The sequence below is a fragment of the Beta vulgaris genome, chromosome 1 (assembly GCF_026745355.1).
Source record: "Beta vulgaris subsp. vulgaris cultivar EL10 chromosome 1, EL10.2, whole genome shotgun sequence".
NCBI lineage: Eukaryota > Viridiplantae > Streptophyta > Magnoliopsida > Caryophyllales > Amaranthaceae > Beta > Beta vulgaris.
Window position 1 is genome coordinate 44,536,058 of NC_079202.1, and position 19,753 is coordinate 44,555,810.

Sequence of the window (19,753 nt, forward strand, 5' to 3'; positions counted from 1 at the left end):
TTCATACGTGAACATGCCCAAGCTGGGACTCTAAAAGTGGTACATGTACCCACTGGTGATCAGCTGGCTGATTTCCTCACCAAACCGCTCACTAGTCCTCGCTTGGACACACTGTTGCTCAAGATTGGTCTTACTGATCGCCCGACCATCTTGCGGGAGCAATGATAAGATCAGCTAATCTATCTTCTTCTTATCTTGTGATATTATCTTTTGTATAACTCTATCTTTTGATATACTTAGTTATATCTTTTGTATTTAGGAATATCTTATTCTTTCCTTTATTCTCTCAAGTAGTTACAACTACATGTATTATATATACTGCTGTATATCTTTACGTTACATTCAATACAATCAATCCTTTCATAGCCTACTCTTTTATAATAAGAAACTCACTTTTTAGGCAATTTTTAAATTAACTAATTTTGGCACAATTAATCTTTTTAAAAATAATGGACCGAAGACAAAAAAAAAATGATATTACCATTGTATATACCACTTAAAATGGTTTTACATGTGGAAAAATAAAACATGCAAAATGAAAGACAACCACCTGAAATCCAAAAAGTTTTGACAATTCAAATTTTAGGAGAGATTCTATTAGTATCAGTTGAAACTTGAAATCTGAAATTACTATATCTAAATTACATTTCTTTTTTTCACGGACCCAAGATTTTTTTAAATTAGTCAAGTCCAAGTCTAAATATGAAATTCTTTAGACTCGATATTTTCGAATCCAAAATTCCAAATCCAACTAAATTTGTTTTTGTCTAGTTTGGACTATAGATTAGATAGGAAACATGAACTTTTCCCAATTTGCTTACACCCACTCATAAATAATTTCTATTCTTCTTTCCATATAATAAAGAAATTTTAGGAGAAGTAACTTGATAAATGTTGACTCCTGTGAACGGTTATCTAATACTTTCAGGATAGTTGTCTAATGGCAAGTTGACGGAACATGTCTTTGTTCTGTCAATACTAACTGCCCTCATTGATTTACAACACTACACCTTTTCAAATAAGGGGCTTATTCCTGGGTTACTGACTCTTCAAATCTCCGGCTACAGGAACAACAAGGGACTTTCTGTTGTGCACCGTCTTATTTGCGCCTCATCTCCACGGCTTGCCTCCACGCTCTGACCTGGGCACAAGATCAAGGACATCAGCGGGTGCAAATCTACACTGACTCAAGTCACCTTGTTAGATTATTGCAATCAACGAAGCCACATGAGATCCAGGTGCGGTGGACGTTAGAGGCCATTCGTCTAAGGGGCAACCAGATGACTTCCTGTCAGGTTATGCTGGCGTCCAAGGGCCGTGTTGGCCAGGCACGTCAGCTCGCTCTATGGTGCTGCCAACATAGGACGACTTTTTAGCTTGTTTGCTTGGTTTTGTTTCATGTTCTGCTTGTTCGTTTGGTTTCTTTTTTGTACGCTTCTTTGATGTCAAAAAAAAAAAAAAAAAAAGTATGGCGGAAATTGTAAGTAACTAGCATCCTAAACACAATGGAGCACTCTGACTTATACTCCAACATGATTAAAATGTGCAGGCTATGGATCAACAAGAGGCCGAATCTTTTGATTAAGCATTGTAGTAGACATTATAATCAAGTAGCTGATAGCATGGCTAAGGGTGATAGGGTCATGGATGTGATTGTGTTGTAACTAGGATTTTTCACTGTGTGGAAAACTACTCTCGAATTGTAATATGTATGTAGTATGTTTAACATTATTATGTAATGAATAAAATGCCTTGTTTACCAAAAAATTAAAAAAAAAAAAGCATCCTAAACTAGCACCATCAGATTCAACTCTAACGACAAAAAATAAGCTTCGATGAGCCATTCATAGGCACTTAAGCTCAATTGAAGTGTACATATCGATGAATAAAGTAGTAGTATAACTAATAATTCTGAATATAAGGATCATCAGATTCATCACTAGACAATATTAAGATCTCCAGGTACAACTACAGAGAAACTAACAAAAATAACAGAGATTTATAGGACCAAAATACCAAAGCTAACGTCATTTTACATGGTCATCATTTCAGAATGTCCAATTTCCTTGCCAACCAAAATTGCTGCAAAACCACCCAAAACAGAATTAGAAACAAAGGTCACGAGTATTCTTAATCAATATCGATAATGTCAATCTCAGTGTTCTTTTTCTGTGCTGTCTCATGAACACGAGTATCATCACGTAGTTTCTGTATCTTGGCAATGATAGGCTCACAAATGTTCTCAAGCTCCTTCATCTTTTCTTCAAACATACTAGCGTGACTAAGAAGATTATTCCAATCCATCCATTTAACTGCCTGATCAATGGCATCTTCCATCTCCCTCCGCTCTTTCCTAGCAATCTTCCAACCATGGCATCTCAGCAAAAGTTGCTTGTCGTGAGCATAGTTCTCCAGATCATTCATCACTTTAACCTTCCTTCTTTTCTGCTCATCGTCAGACTTGAACTTCTCAGCAGCTTCTATCATTCTATCAACTTCTTCCCTGGACAGTCGTCCACTCTGATAACTGATTGAGATTCCCTGTTTTCTTTTGGTTGTTAGCTCTTGAGCATAGCATTTCATGATCCCATCCGCGTCAATTTCAAATGACACATTGATATCAATAACCCTTTTCCTCTTAGGAGCAGCAGGAATCTCCACAAGCTCAAAACTTCCAAGCAAGTTATTATCCCTCGCTATGGTTCTCTCACCTTCATAGACATTGAATAGAACTTCTTGTTGATTCTTCTTTGTTGTTGTGAACATTCTTTCGTTCTTAGTAGGGATTGGAGTGTTTCTTGGGATCAACACAGACATTTCTCTGAAATTATTCTCGATACCAAGAGATAAAGGAGTTACATCAGTAAGCACATAATTGTTATCGTTTGTACCACTTAACATTGCAGCTTGGACAGCAGCCCCATATGCAACCGCCTCGTCAGGATTAATACTTTTATTTAGCTTCTTTCCACCAAAAAAATCCTGCAACATTTGTTGGACCTTCGGGATCCTGCTTGATCCACCAACCAAGACAACCTCATCAACCTCATTCTTGTCCATCTTTGCATCCTTCAAACATTTCTCAACTGGGCCTATACACTTCTCAAATAACTCCATGTTCAACTTTTCGAATCGAGCACGAGTCATACATGAAGAAAAATTGATGCCATCAGAAAGACAGTCTATCTCAATATTCGCAAAAGAGTTCGTAGAGAGGTTCCTCTTTGCTCTTTCACAAGCAACTCTCAACCTCCCAATAGCCCTCGAATTTTCACTGATATCCTTGCCGAACTTGCTGCTAAATACTTCCACAAAGTAACTTACCATTCTGTTATCAAAATCTTCACCCCCAAGATGAGTGTTTCCACCTACTGATCTAACCTCAAATTTATCATTTTCAATTGTAACCAAACAAACATCAAAAGTACCCCCACCAAGATCAAAAACCAGTACATTCTTTCGCCGAGTAGCCTTCTTGTCGAGACCATAAGCAATAGCAGCAGCAGTCGGCTCATTGATAATGCGCAATACATTCAGTCCAGCAATTATTCCAGCATCTTTAGTTGCCTGTCGTTGCAAATTGTTGAAATATGCCGGAACTGTGATGACAGCATCCTTAACAGAAGTGCCAAGGTAGTCCTCGGCAATTTGTTTCATCTTGACGAGGATCATCGAAGATATCTCTTCAGCTGTGAATATCTTATCTTCGCCCTTGTGGGTAACCGCGACCACTGGCTTCTTGTCTTTGAAAACAATCTTAAAGGGCCAGAGGCTGATGTTCTTCTGCAAATGTTCATCATTCAATGCCCGTCCCATAAGCCTCTTGGCACCTGCCAATGCCATCAATTGCGATATAAGGGGATTAAAAGAAATTAAGAGGATTGTAGAAACATCTATTAACCCTCTCAAGTCTCAACAACAACAAAAAAAAACTTCTAACACGCACAACAGTAAATATCCACCTAGAATTTTATTTTATTTTTCTTTAAAATTTATTTTCTCGAACTCATTGCAACATTTTGACTTTTTGCACTATTTACCCACTTGATTCTGACGTGCGTTGTTGGTGGTTTATGTGTACTGTTAGAATATTATATATAGATTTGTTTTAATAAGTATTCGAAGGTCTAAACTTGACTTCTTATGATCATTTACTTAAAAAAAATTAAATAAAATTTAAAAATTCAAGTGTTACATAGTTACATTTACCAGAACAATTAAAATCAAACCGAGAAACTGTGTTACATATCTAGTTTTGATTATCTTTGGAAAGAAATGGTCATTTTCTTAATTTTAGTAAACTTTGAACTTTCCGATTGGCTGAGAAAAAAAATATAATTAGCATATATACACGTCCGTAGGATGAGAACTATACGCAGGATGAACATTAAAGACTTGATTCACAAAGACTAATATTAATGAACATGTATTAACAGAGATGTACATATATTCATTTAGCTTATTGTCCATATTCATTTAGCTTACTCTACTTTTCAGTTTTTATGATATAATTGATTGTATAATTGAACTTGTTATAGAAAATGAGAATTAAATTGTTTGTTTCAATATAGTATGTTTGTGTGTAGTATATTGTATTTTCCTGTACTGTGCTACAGTATATTTATATGTAATAGTGTTTCTTTGTGTTATGGTGTGGTTTGTTTGTGATATAGTGTATTTCTTTTTGATATAATGTATTTGTTTGTGCTATAGTATGTTCTGTGTATTATAGTTGATTGTACAATTAAATCTATCATACAAGATTAGAATAATATTGTCAGTTTCAATATAGTGTGTCTATATGTGGTATAGTGATTTTTTTTGTTGCAAGAGTTATAGTATTTATTTGTGATAGTCTTTCTTTGTATTATAGTGTATTTGTTTGTATATTTTTCTCTTATATAGTGTATCAGTTTGTGATATAGTGGGAGTCTGTATATTATAATAGTGTGTGTTCCGATGCACGTGCGCGAGCCTGGTGCACACTAATTTTATTATGAACCAAGTCCACGCAACTTGAATTATTACCTATATTCATTATTTGACTCACTATCTATGTATATATGTACACCATACTCTATGTATTAGCGTGTACATCATTTAAATTTTAGCATTTGTGTTGATAAAAGATAATACAAAAGAAGGGCGAGGGTGGGAGTAGAAAACTTATTGATGCAAAAGTTTAGATCAACACAAATACAAAAGAAGGGTGAGGTGGAACTTTGAATTTGAGAACTTATTACCAGAGTTACAATAGAAAATTTCCTTACCACTTAGGAAATTGGCCATTAATTAATACTTCATTCTCCCCTCAAAAAAAAAAATTAATACTTCATTCAGCAAGAGGATAATGTTTGGCGGCAAACAATGCAGCCTGTGGTGACGAAATAAGTTGGCAGCAATTTTTACAACTGAGGCGCATGTCTTTAGTGTGTCCGCATATATCCTCATGAGTCATGATTGCCTCTCATTTAGTCATTTTCTGAGGTTTTATGTGTCCATTTTACAGGTAATTTGTTAGGATTTGTTTATTTAGCACTATTATTGATTAGGGTATCAATCTGTTGTTTATCGTACACAAATACTCCCTTTCTTGATTGTGGTATATTTCTTTTTGAAATGGTTTAAGCTTTTTCTTGAGATTTTCTTTCCACATAATTTTATTGAATAATTTTTTTATCATATATATATAAATATGCTCATTATTCATGTCACTTATTTAGTATAACTAAGAACATAAAAGAGTAGAATTTTTTCCTTGAATAATGCAAAATTGGGTTTTAATTCCCAAAATATGCCCAAAATAATTAAAATTCCCTGCATACCGTCCACGTAGGACAGCACGCGAGAAAATTGTTTTTTTTTTTTGTTTTAACGCAAGAAAACCGCTACTCTGAGTAGCGGTTTAATTTTAAAATAAACTGCTACTATGAGTAGCGGTTTATAAATATAAACCGCTACTCTGAGTAGCGGTTTACCTGCGCAAAAAGTGGTAAGCAGATATCAGTTTCCATAGTAAACCGCTACTCGGAGTAGCGGTTTTACCTAAGTTGAAAAAAAACAAAATTTCTCGGCACTTGTAAGCTGCTACTTCAAGTAGCGGTTTTACTATAAAAAAAAAATTCTCGTGTGCCTTCCTACGTGGACGGTACGCAGGGAATTTTAATTTTTTGGACATATTTTGGGAATTAAAACCCACTTTTGCATTATCCAAGGAAAAAATTCTAAAAGAGTATATATTATATTTATTACCATAGTGGAGCAGTGTGTCGTTATATTCTCAAGATAGTTTTTATAGGAATCTAACAACATTCCATTTTACTATTCTTTTCTTATATAATAATGCAAGATATTAAAATTGATTGATTAATAGTACCAAAAAACAAATAGTGCAATTAAAAAAAGTATATATTTCATGGGTAGCGGGCAGTATTCACTTATGGGTATCAAAAACCAACAAACCATGGGCAATTGGTAGCTTTTGGGTTTAAAAATGTTTATCATCCCCTCACTCACATCCCTCGTGTACAAAATTGTAAAAATATTAGGCCCTCCATTCTAATTTAATGCATCAGTTTGATTTTTATACTGTTTAAATATCTTTTTTAGAATATATTTTCTCATTTAATATGCACTCTATATTTATATAAATTGCTCTGCTTTGGCTTTGCATCATTCATGTAATCCACTTTTACATTAATTTTCAAGTGATATATAACAAATATTATCATTAAGAAGTTTTAAATTGTTGTCTTTTTTGTGTTACATCCAAATATGGTAAATATTGCGTTTTTTTTTGTTACAGAGGAAGTATACAATAATGAGAATATTTGGTTAAAGTTTATAAAATTTGACTTCCAAAATAGAAACATGAACTATATTTTGACACGGAGAAAGTATGAATTAAATTTTCCATTAGTTTTATATTGTAATAAATATGTTCACACTATCTAGTACTCTCTTTGTCCCAAAATATAGTTCTCATTGCCCTTTTTTCACGGTAATTTATGTAAGTAGAATCTAGGAGAGATAGTAAAGATTTTTTGTTTATTTAAATAAATATTGTATGGGATCGAAAAGATGATTTTAGGAAAAAGAATGGAGAATAATTGGTGAAAAATCATTAATTGTAACATTTTGGTTGAATAAATAAAGGAAAAAACAAAATTCAAGAAGCAAATAAATAATAAGATACAATTTTTTCTAGACAAATTACGAAAAATGTGAAACTAAATTTGTAAATAGGAACTATATTTTAGGACAGAGGGAGTAGTCATTTTTTTACCTTTCAACTCCCGAAACTTTTACTTAATTGGCTGTATATAAATACATTCACACTAGTTTGTAGTTTCTTATATTCTTTTAATCCTTAGAATTTTTTATCATTGATTACCTAACATAGAATAACTCAAAAAGAATGAATCTTTATTTATCGTTAATTTTATTTTATTTAAAATAAAAAAATCTTATCCTTTTTTCTTTTAGTTGCATTGATTTCTTATTCAATTATAAATAGAAGGGATATTCCATTTGGTACCATTGTAAATAACAAACGAAAACGAAAGGAGCATTAAATTTGTTTCAATAAATATTTTTATAATTATTATTTTGTGTAATTTTTATTAATTAATAATAAAAGATACTAAGAGTCAAAATTTTGCGTCATGTGAGATGTTTGCTCACAGTGTGCCCTCTGTTTACAGTACAACTCATATAAAAATAAGATAAGGAATTGGACTGAATGTTTATGAGACCTAGTGCTATAAAATTGTGCAAAAGGTTACAAAAATGACCTGGATTTATAAAAATTGATACTGAAAAGGGATTGATAAGGGTCTAGTTATAAAGTCTTCTCATTTTTCGTTTGGTTGAATATAAAAAGTGTAGATTTCTTGAAACTTTATTTTCTTATGTAATTGTATTTTTTAGGAATTGCTAAATATTACTCCCTCCGTCTCAAAATATAGTTTCCATTTCCCTTTTTTCACGGTAATTTATGCAAGTTGTGATAGTAAAGATTTTTTGTTTATTTAAATAAATGTTGTATGGGAAAAGATGATTTTAGGAAAGAAAATGGAGATAATTGGTGAAAGAGTATTAATTGTAACATTTTGGTTGAATAAACAAAGGAAAAAACAAAATTCAAGAAGCAAATAAATGATGGGACACGATTTTTCTAGGCAAATTACGAAAAAATGTGGAACTAAATATGGAAATGGGAACTATATTTTGGGACACCCAAAATGGAAATGGGAACTATATTTTGGGACGGAGGGAGTATTTGGTTATTCATGGGAAATGAAAATTTCTATGAGAATTTTCACTTATCTAGATTCCCTAGGTAAGTAATTTCCTTCATTTTGCGAGAATTAAAACTTCCTAAAATTTTCTACTTCTCATGAATTTGTCAACAAAACAACATCAAAAAATTTCAATTCCTAAAATTTTAACTTCATACATTAAACAATATCAACCAAACAAACATCAGTTATTTTAGACCATCCGCTGTCATCTTTATACTCTGACATCATTCTTAAAAAGGGTCATATAATTAAGCATAAATAGGGGGAAAAAACACCTCAAGATATATCATAATATATTAAATTCTTTCACATAAAAACTTGAATATCTAAATTCTTTACTCTATATACAATAGAATAGACAAGCAAAATTTATAGACGCAAAAAAAAAAAAAAAAAATATAACCCAAAACATAGAATGAGAAAATTAATGATTCTAAAGTTTAAAAGATAGGAGAGAAAGAGGAACAAACCAAAAATAGTATTAGAAGCATTGATGGTTGCTTGGTTCTTGGCAGCATCACCAACAAGGTGTTCAGTCTAGGTGAAGGCAACGCAGGACGGCGTCGTTCTATTACCTTGGTCGTTTGTGATGATCTCTACTCGGCCATGTTGCCAAACAGCTACGCATGAGTACGTTGTCCCGAGATCGATTCCTATTGCTGGCCCTTTTTCCTTTTCTCTCATATTTCCTCTGTTCATTATTTTCAGCTAAAGAAAGAAGAGAAAGATGAAATGCTTGAAAACTTAGTTTGAAATGAGGTGACTAAAAGTTTGGAACTTAAATTTGAACTATGTGTAGCTTTCCCACGTAGATTGTAGATTGTAGACTGTAGATTGTAGATTGAGAGAGTGAAGAAGTAAACAACTAGACGGAAGACACTCATAAGTCTAACCATTAAAGTTAGAAAGAGAAACTAGTCAACTTGATAAGAAATTTTAGTTCATTATAAAGGAGAGATGATATAAATAATTAAATACATAAGGTGTGTGTGGAGAGACCGGAGACTATGTACATAACTAAGTGTTTTAATTGGCTAATAGTTAGGGTCCAAAATTCACTATCAATAAATTTACATTTGAATTGGAAATTATATATTCGAAATATTTGAATTTAAAGAACAAATTTTATTAGAGTTTCGGTACCAATTCAATTCAACAACTCCCAATAAATATTTTCTCCCTCCTTTGCATTCTTTCACCTCGGACTTTTATCTCAAATCATAACTTTCTCTCTTGGAATTTTTTTCTTGGATAATGCAAAAGTGGATTTTAATTCTCAAAATATGCCAAAAAAAAATATTCCCTGCGTACCATCCACGTATGACGGTACGCGAGAAATTTTTTTTTTTTTCAACTTAGGTAAAACCGCTACTTGAAGTTGCGGTTTACAAAAAAAAAAAAAAAAAATTTGTTGTTGTGTAAACCGCTACTTCAAGTAGCGGTTCGCAACATTTTCCCAGGTAAACCGCTACTTGAGATAGCGGTTCATGTGTCAAGATAAAGCAATAAGGATTTGCTTATGTGTCAAGAGCAAATTGAATTGCTGATGTGTCAATCTTTTGTAATATCTTTTACAATTTTTTGCCACGTGTATTTGTCTCTAAATATTTCTGTTATACATTACTTTTTTTAGGCATATAATTGAAAAACTATTTAAGAAAAAGGTTCAAAGCCGAGAATTCTTGGAGTGAGACTTTCTTTTTTCAAGCGGCTTGACACAGTAGTTCTTTTTTTCCTCCGTCAGGTCTGCCCCTTCTTTCTATCCTTAATAAGAGTGTCATCCATAACTGACTTATTTGCCATGCTTCTTGTTGAAAGGAGGAGGTATAATTCTCTGTTATGGAATGTAAATCAACTAAATTTTAGGAATCGATTGCTATTAATTAGTAATTACTTATGCATCATAAAACTGCCAAAAAAAATATATCTCCTAAATCCGATATTTTAGGCACTAATTAAAAAAATCATATCCCCTAAATACGGTATTTTAGAAACTAAATAAAAATTCATATCCCCTAAATTCGGTATTTTAGTTACTAATCATATATTTTGGCACTAATTAAGAAATAAATTTATAGCAAGAAGCTGATATTTTAGGTACTACTTAAGGTATTACAACTATTTAATGAACATGTTGTACTCTCTTCTTAAATCCGAAAACAAAAGTCTTAACAGATTATAATATTAAACTTAAAGTTTACCAAGGGACGTATTAATCATACAATAAGTTGTATTATAGGTTTTTTTTAAAAAAGTTCAAATTATAAGATCATTGACCACATATCCATACCATCAAAATTATAAGTTCATTGCAAACTATAAAATCATGGGCCGTCATATTATAAAGACTACAATGTATCCCATAAAACGATGTATTAGTGACAATGTGATTAGCAATACAAAACACGATCCACGATAAAATAATAATAATTGTATTAGCACCTCATGTATAACACAAAAAATAAACATCTTATGTTAACACTTAGCTTGCATAAAAGAATAAACATCTTATGTACTAACACTTAGCTTGCACAAAAGAATAAACATCTTATGTACTAATACTTGCACAAAAGTCTAAACATCTTATGTACTAACACCTAATATTAAACTATCAACTAAAAAATGAATTAACCAATATATAAATAGATAAGGAATGAAAGATAACAAAGTCTCAAACAAAAGTTAACTTTTACTTGGCTCATGAGGTTTGTAAAACTTAAAGGAGGGTAGCCTAATTGTAACAACAAGCACAAGATGTCTTAAAGTTTAGTATAATAACAATGGGACCCCTTTCATTGTACAAAATATCACATCGTAATATTTAAAATCCGCTAGGAATATGCTATCTTAACTGGTAAATGTATGGCATCTCTATGTAAGGTTAAAGATTAAAATTACATATAGAACTTATGTGAAATTTATTGTCCATAATTTTAGTGTAGTTGTATCTTTGTGAAGTTTATAAGTCATATAGTATATTTGTTCAGTTTATTCACAACAACCAAATTACAACTAAAAAAAATAATATTACCATACATATGAAATTTGAGAGCTCATAATTTATAGGTATTCATCTCAAAGAAAAGATAAAATATCATATAATATATTGCCACATATAAATTGATTTTTATTTCTAATATTACCGTTCATTTGGAACAAGTATTATTGACGACCTGGGTCAGTGAGCTAATCACAAACTCACAATAAAAATGAAAAAAAGGGTGAATTGTTCATGTAACAAATAATTGACAATACAATTTATTCTATATTTTACTTTCCAAAATAAAAAAAAAATGGATCAAATAGTATGAAACTTACAAGCTTTAAATTCTAAGAGAGGTGCATAGAATCTTACTTCTATCTAGAAGCCGAATATATATCTTAACAAAATCAAAGTTTGCTAATAAAGTTCCAAACTGTAACAAACCCTTACTTAGAACTCTCAGTCTTCACTGTCATAAAAATTCTATCTTTTTCCATCTCAATTTGAACATCTAGAAAGTGAATCATCATCTTCATATAAAAAACTTATGTAGGTAACATCTGAATCTCAAACATCCAACGTCAATGGATAAAAACACAATCAAATTCATTTTTTCTCCATTTTCGAAAATATCAAGTGTGTTCGATGAGTCTGTGGTCAAACTTTTTGGATAACTTTTTTCGAATAAATCTGGTATTGAATGAGAACTTTTTTCTTTAATAACATAAGATTCAATTGATCGAATGTAGCAAATTTTCGAACAAAACTCCATTTTATTTAAATATGATATTGCCCAAATTCAGGAGAAAGGTTCAATTAAATATAACAATTCTAGCTATGTTTTAAATCTCCATTTTTGGTTTGTAATTTGCATGCACTAGTACAGAAACGGCAATTTGCGTCGCATCTGAGGCGCCCATTTGCGTCGGACACGGGTGCGACGCCAAAGGCCTCGACGCAGATAGCCCAGACAATCTGCGTCGTATGGTGAACGACGCAGATATATTAGCTATTTGCGTCGCACCGTACCGTATACACGGTCCGACGCAAATGCCATTATGTGAAAAATAAAAAAAAGCAGTACCAAAGCATGAATGCTTTAGTACTGCGTAGGAGGAAAAAGAAACAGATCTCATGTCAAAAACCAGATCTAACATACAACAAATGATGATAAATAAACAAGACAAATCTCATATCAAAAAACCAGATCTAACATACAACAAATAATAATAATCGCCAAAAATTAAACGACAAAATCTAAACGAAATTACGTTCTAATCGAAAAAAAAATTTCACAAATTAAACGAAAAATCTAAACAAAATAAAAAATTAAAAAATCAGATCTAACATACAACAAAACACGAAATTAAAAAACTAAACCTACAAAAAAAAACAGATCTAACATAGAGAAATTTCACTAAATATATTTTATAAAAAATACAAATCGCCACCCCTCAAAAAAAAAAATACAAATCGCCAAATTCTCGTTCTTCTTCAAATTTCGTACTTCAAATCTCGTTCTTCAATCTCTTTCTTCAAATCTTGTTCTTCAATCTCTTTCTTCAAATCACAAAAATAAACATAAATATGGCAAAACAAAGAAATTCAGAATAAATGAGAACTAAAAATACCTAAGAATCGAGAAATCTGAGCATGAACATCGTGTATATTTGTTTTATAGATCGTCGAGTATCGAGAGAGAGAGAGAGGAAAGAGATCCCAAAGCCTGAGCATGAACGGAGGTTCGCCGCAAAACAGATGCGAAAGAGATGGATGACAGATGCGCGAAGTAGAGATTCGAAGTAGAGATGCGCGAAGTAATAGAGATTCGAAGTAGAGATGCGAAGGAGAGATGGATGGAGGTTTGAATGACAGTAAGAGATATGAAGGAGAGAGAAGGAGAGAGATGAAGGAGAGAGAAGGAGATAGAAGGAAAACGGCTGAAGTAGAGATGCGCGAAGTAGATATTCTTCAAACCCTAACGTGCGCTTGTTTTAAATATGGGTAACCCGTGTCTGCGTCGTGTGATATGGCCCATACGACGCAAATCAAAGCCCAGACTTATTTAATTCTGATATGCGTCGCACACACACGATAGTCCGACGTACATTATACCCATGTTGTGCGTCGCACACAACTCTCATGCGACGCAAATTAGCAATGTGCGTCGCATGAGAGGAGGGTGCGACGCACATAACAGTGATTTGCGTCGCACAGCTTCCCAAATTCGAAGTAAATTTGAACTGTGCGTCGTTTCCGTGTCTGTGCGACGCAAATGGGGGGACGCAAATCGTCCTTTTTCTACTAGTGATGGGCTCAGTTAGCCATATCAAGAGTTACCAGTATTAGGGTTTGAAATTTTATTTGTGATAAAGATCACGAGATCTCAAGACAACAAAAGAGTGGGGGTGAGAATGACTATGGAAAATAGAGATGGTTGAAAGTGGGAAAAAAAGTGGTTGCATGATTGAATACCAATGATGGAGCGAATTGTGATTTTATTTGATCCTCAATGTGAAGCAATGGGTAGATCAGAGAGTTTTTCAGTCAACGTCGCGCGATAATATTAACTACATCAATCATTGAACGCACGGGTTATAAGTCAGTTTTAAAATATTCCTAATAAATAATATGATTATAAAAAGTTTAATCACGATCTAATATTCATTCCCATGATTTTGGGAGAAATTAAACATCATCAAATCATAAAAATTAGAAATAAAAAAAATTCCGTGCATTTTGCACGGGTCAAAACCTAGTTTTAAAATAAAGCCGCTATTGTGAGTAGCGATTTTCGTGGGATAAAAAAAACAGTTTCTCGCGTGCCGTCCTACGTGGACGTACGCAGGGAATTTTTTTTTTTTGGCCATATTTTGGAAATTAAAACCCACTTTTGCATTATTTAAGGAACAAATGCTTCTCTCTTGTGAAGCTTCTTGTTTTACACTCGTCGGAAATTTTTTACTTGCTGTAAATTTTTTGCTCGTCGGAAATTGTTTTACCAAATCTTCATATTTTTAATGTAAAAACAAATATGAACAAGACCTCTGCATTTTAAACAAAATATTCAATATCTTTTCTACTTGTCAGACATTTTCTCACTTCACATTTGCCGGAAAATGTCCATGTCTTACTCAGAAAATTATTATGAGATAATTCATATTTAGGCCTTCAAAATTTTTACGTGAAGATTTAATGAAAAACTTCATCATCATCGGAAAAGATTATCAAGTATAATGGAGAAGACTATGAAGATAAAGTTGAACTTGGAGAAGGTTATCAACCAACAATTTTTATAATAAGTGCAACAATTTATAGTGTCCATCCTATTTAACTTCTTTTGATTTATATGAATTTCATTTATCTTAACTGAACTTATTTTATTCTATCTGAATTTATCTTATAACATTTATTATCTTATTTTATCTGAACTTATCTTGAACTTATTTCATCTAATCTGAACTTACTAAACTTGATGATGTTTGTATTACTAGATTTATTCAATTAATCTTATCTAAACTTATTAAACTTGATGATGTTTGTATTATTTAACTTACGTAAATTACTTGAACTTATCTTATAGAGAGCCATCTTAGACAATTTTAAAAGCAAAAAAAAAAAAAAAAAAAGATGTAGCCCCATAAAATTGGAGACCTCGAGCGATTGCTCACTCTTCTCATGTGTTTGAGAGCCCTATAATATTTTATTACCTGAACTTAGCTTGTCTTATCTAAACTTATTAAACTTAATAATGTGTATTATTAAACTTATTTAATCATATTTGAACTTATTTTATCTAATATGAACATATGAATTTATCTTATTTTATCTAAACTTATCTTATACTTCCTCCATTTCTTTTTACTTGCAAAAGTTTCACTTTTACACTTTTTACCAATTCTACTTAATTTATGTTTGGTGATTTATAGTTAAGGAAAAACATATTCATGTGAGATCTTGTTAGATTCGTCTGAATGTATATTTTTCGAATATATACTTTTTATAATTTTTAATTATCGGCAAGTAAACTTATTGATGGTTGAAATTATGCATTAGCAAGCGTCAAAAAGTCACATTGTTGCAAGTAAGGAAGTATTATTTTCACTTATATTATCTTATCTAAAAATATCTTATTTTATCTTAATCTTTCTGAAATAAGTTAAATATAATAGAGTCTTATTTTTACATTTGTCAATACACAACTTTGACCATTAATTCTCTAATTATTAATTTGTGAAAATTACAAAAAAAATATTATTGATATACTCATAGAATATATTTTATATAAACAACTTTGTTTTTTTTACTATTTGTATGGAAATAATCCAAAAGTTTAATCGTCGTACTTGTAGTGCAAATTGTTTTGCCAATCTAGGATACATGAACAAGAGAAAATATGGATCAAACCTCTGACTTTGAACCTTAAGTCATTAGAATTTGGCGAGAAAGGAATCCAATTGTCCGAACTAGGGTTGGGAATGAGCCGAGCCGAGCCCAAATAGTGTTAGCCTCGGCTTGAGCTCGAGTTTCAAAAACAAGGCTCGTCAAGCCTCAAAAACAGAGCTCGGCTCGAGCTCGTGTCTTTGAATGTGAGGCTCAACTCGAGCTCGTTTAAGGCTCGACTCGAGCTCGTTTAAGGCTTGGCTCGAAACTGACTTAGTTGAACTTAGAAAATCAGGCTTCAAAATTTTACGGCCCAACTTAATCTTGTCAACTCAAATATTTTATTCATTAAAGATTTAGATTCTGAACAGTCAGTCCCAACAACTAAGTTAGGCCCAACATCTAAAGCTATCTAAATATTTGTAGAAACACCCATATTTATAAAGTTGAAATTCCAATACACTTGTTATTCCTTCGATGTGGGACATACGGAAGTTAAAAAGCAAAATCATCCAGCTACGAGGATTTGTAAACTACTTCAGTTTGTAAATCCCCACCGGTGGTACCACCCATTCCAAAACAAATTAAACTTTCCAGCTGCCTTAGTGGATCGTAATAGTTTTATATTACATAATGATAAGATAGTGTTTAAGTTATTTGTTGAAAGCTTATAAGATTTGTGCCGCCTATTAATTGTCAAAAGTTGTCAAAATATAAATAGCCTTCATCAAGAAGAGTTAGACATGACAAACAATAAGTACGGAAAAATTAGGGGTGTTGTTTGTCTTTGAAATCGATGTGGAACACTTAATAATTTGTATAAATAAAATCTAAGCAAGAAGTTTCAGAGCATGCTCACGAGCTTTCGAGCCGAGCCTAGACGGCTTGGGCTTGGCTCGTTTATATATCGAGCCGAACCCGAACTCGAGCCGAGCTTTGACCGAGCCAAACTCGAATAGTTCGCGAGTAGGCTTGACTCATTCTCATTCCTAGTCCAAACTCTTTACTTTATATATTATGTAGGGATAAGTATTTGGGCAATTCATCAGAAATTGAGAAAGTTTGACAGAAGTGTCAACCATAAGTGTGTTTATGTCTTCCAACTAATTTTTTCCACCTCTCCCATAAACCAGCCTAGAAAAACTTCATTCACAATAAATCTATACAAATATATTAAAAGGCATGTACAATAAAAAGTTAAGAAATTGCATAGTATAGGATTTGATCCCAAGACCTCAAGTACTTATACTAAAGTTTTAACCACTAGACTAAGTTGTATTTGGTGTTATTATCATAAAGTATTATATTAATAAATGAAATTTTTTCTTACCCGGGGCATAACCCGGGATTAATAACTAGCTTTTTTATATAACTTGTCATCCCCAACTTAGAATGGTTTAGCGTTTGATCTTGGGCAGGGCCGTCTTGCACATTTTTGAGGCCCTGTGCACAATTCTAGATGAGGCCATACGCAGCAATATATCACGTAAAAAGAAAAGGTTAAAAGAAAAACCGAAGCAATATAATATCAATAGAAAAAATATCGAAAAAAAGTTGACTTTTTGACCAAATCTATTGCTGCGGTTTTTGATAAAAACCGCAACAATATATTAAAATATTATAAAAAATGATAATTTAATATATTGCTGCGATTCTTGATAAAAACCGCAGCAATATCATCAAAAAAATGTAAAAAACGCATGCTCAACATTTAGGGTTTGATTTGTTTCCTCTCACAACTCACACGCCGTTTCCTTCACCACTCACTCCTCACTCCTCTCACCTTACCCATACCCTTCATCTTCGACGGTGGTGGAGACAAAGACCTCGAACTGTTTCATCTTCATCTTCGACGGTGCGGTTGCCTTCGTCCCTTGTTATAACCTTGTCAAACGGATTCATCTTCGACGGTGGTGGAGACGAAGACCTCGAACTGTTTCATCTTCGACCCTTGTTATAATCTTTTCGAGGATCTGGTTCTTCGACAAAGGACCATATGGTTTATACCTTCGTCAAACAACCTAACCATCCTTGGCTATGCGTCATCTTGGTTCCTTCGAAGGCCTTGACCGGCTGAGGAACGTAAAGTCTTTTCAAATTTGGAGACCAATAGGTTCGATGCAAGATTAAGCTAAATAGCTGCACTTGTGAGATTCTAGTCGAGTTGTGCGAACAAGAGCCATAGAAGGTCCTTCGCCGTCTCCACCAACGTCGTCCGCAAGAGCCATAGTCTTTTTTCATTTTCTTTTAATTTTTCATTTTCTTTATTAATTTTATGTATTTCTATATTTTAATTTTTTTTTCTTTTTCGTTTTTTTAAATTTTTCCTTATTAGATATGTTTTCATTTTTTTATATATATTTTTTATAACTAGGGTTTGTAAAATATTTTTTTTATTGAATATATGGTGGTTTGATGAGTTACTTTTGTGTTACTATTGTAGTGTTGTAATAGTCTCCTTATTAGATATCTTAACCAAATAAATGGACTTTTGGGTTTCATGAATCAAAATTTAAACAAAGAAAGAGGAGAAGCGTATAATATTTGGCAGCAATAACAGACAACTTACAGATCAGAGGATCTAACTCTTTGCTCCAAACTCTGAATCAGATGATTTTTGGGTCTAAATTTAATAACTTTTCGATATCTACAACTTTTATGAAGGAAGTATAGGAAAATTATGACTGTAAGAAGAACATATTGGAAAAAAACAGTACGACAACCTAAAATTAAAGGAGAAAGAGAGTGGATATTTAGGGCCATTCATGGGTAGTTAACAAGAATAAGACATCAATGAAAATTCATATTTTTTATTTGATGGTATAAATAGAGGTTGTGGTATAGTTTAAGATTTTCAAGTGGGTGAGAAATGGAGAAATTAACCCACTATTTATAGTGATTTTAGGAAGAAAAACTCCATTAAACTAAAATGAAGACTTAATGGTGAAGAATACTTGGGGAGCAAGGTCTTATAGAAGCCTTAGAAAGCAAGTACTTCTAGAAGACTTGGGGAGCAAGGGAAGGAGCTTAATGAAGAAGATGGAGTGTATTGATGTGACTTTCAAAGTTAAGAAAATATGAAAACTATACACTACATTATTATAAGTAAACCATTACCATCATAACATAACTTTTAAAATAATTCAACTAAATATAGTATATTTTAGAAAATAACCTTAACATGATCATTTCGAAAAATATTTAGGATAAAATTAAGCTAATAAACATAATTAGTAAATAATAAAACTAGTTAAAAATTCGAGGTATTACAAATATTTCAGACCAATTCTAATTGGCACCCATATGGGAATGGGTCTAAGTTCATCTTGCTTTCTTAAAATCCATGTCATGAGACCAAGGTTTCATTATGTCTGGCTTATGATCAAAGAAATATGTGCCTCCTAACACCCTATCTCTCGAATCCATAGCATGAAATCTCACTATAAACATGCCTTTTTTTTTTTTTTTTTACCATAACTACTTTTTCTATGTTAAAAGTTTTCCAGATCATCCTGAAAAAGTCATCCATCACTTGAATAGGTGGATTCACACCAAGGACATAAAAAACAATTGATGAATTCCGGAAATTAATTTCATCATGAATATCAGTCACATCAATTTTCACCAAAGATTGATTTGCATTTTCATTCAATTGCACATTTAAAATAGAATCAATGTTATTCACAGCTAAATTCGCATTCTCAGATCGTTCTTCATTCAAATCAGATGCCACCTCTTCAAATTATTGAAAGATAGGAATCATACCTCGAGATTCATGATCTTGCTTATTCTTCTCCTTGGATCGGTGAATCGATTCAAGCCAGTCACTAAAAGTGTGTCGAATTTCCGATTGTTGTTTCAATTACATCAACGAAGATTTAGGAGTCAAAATTTCTTCCTGAAATAAAATCGAAATTAATTGCTTCCACTCCCAAGATTTCATCCATCGATTTAGTTTTCAGCGTTTGAGAATCCGAATTCGGACATCTAGGCCTCGCACTCTTCCTTCCACCTCCATATTTTCTGGCCATGGCGACAGTTTACATGAGAAACCGAGAGAAAATTAGGAGAGAGAAAAAGCGCG

The 19,753-nt window shown here is 32.5% G+C and overlaps 1 pseudogene; it reads right to left on the reverse strand.

Moving 5' to 3' along the window:
* Positions 1-1,028: 1,028 nt before the first annotated feature.
* LOC104893097 (uncharacterized) lies at positions 1,029-8,987 on the reverse strand (annotated as a pseudogene).
* Positions 8,988-19,753: the final 10,766 nt, after the last annotated feature.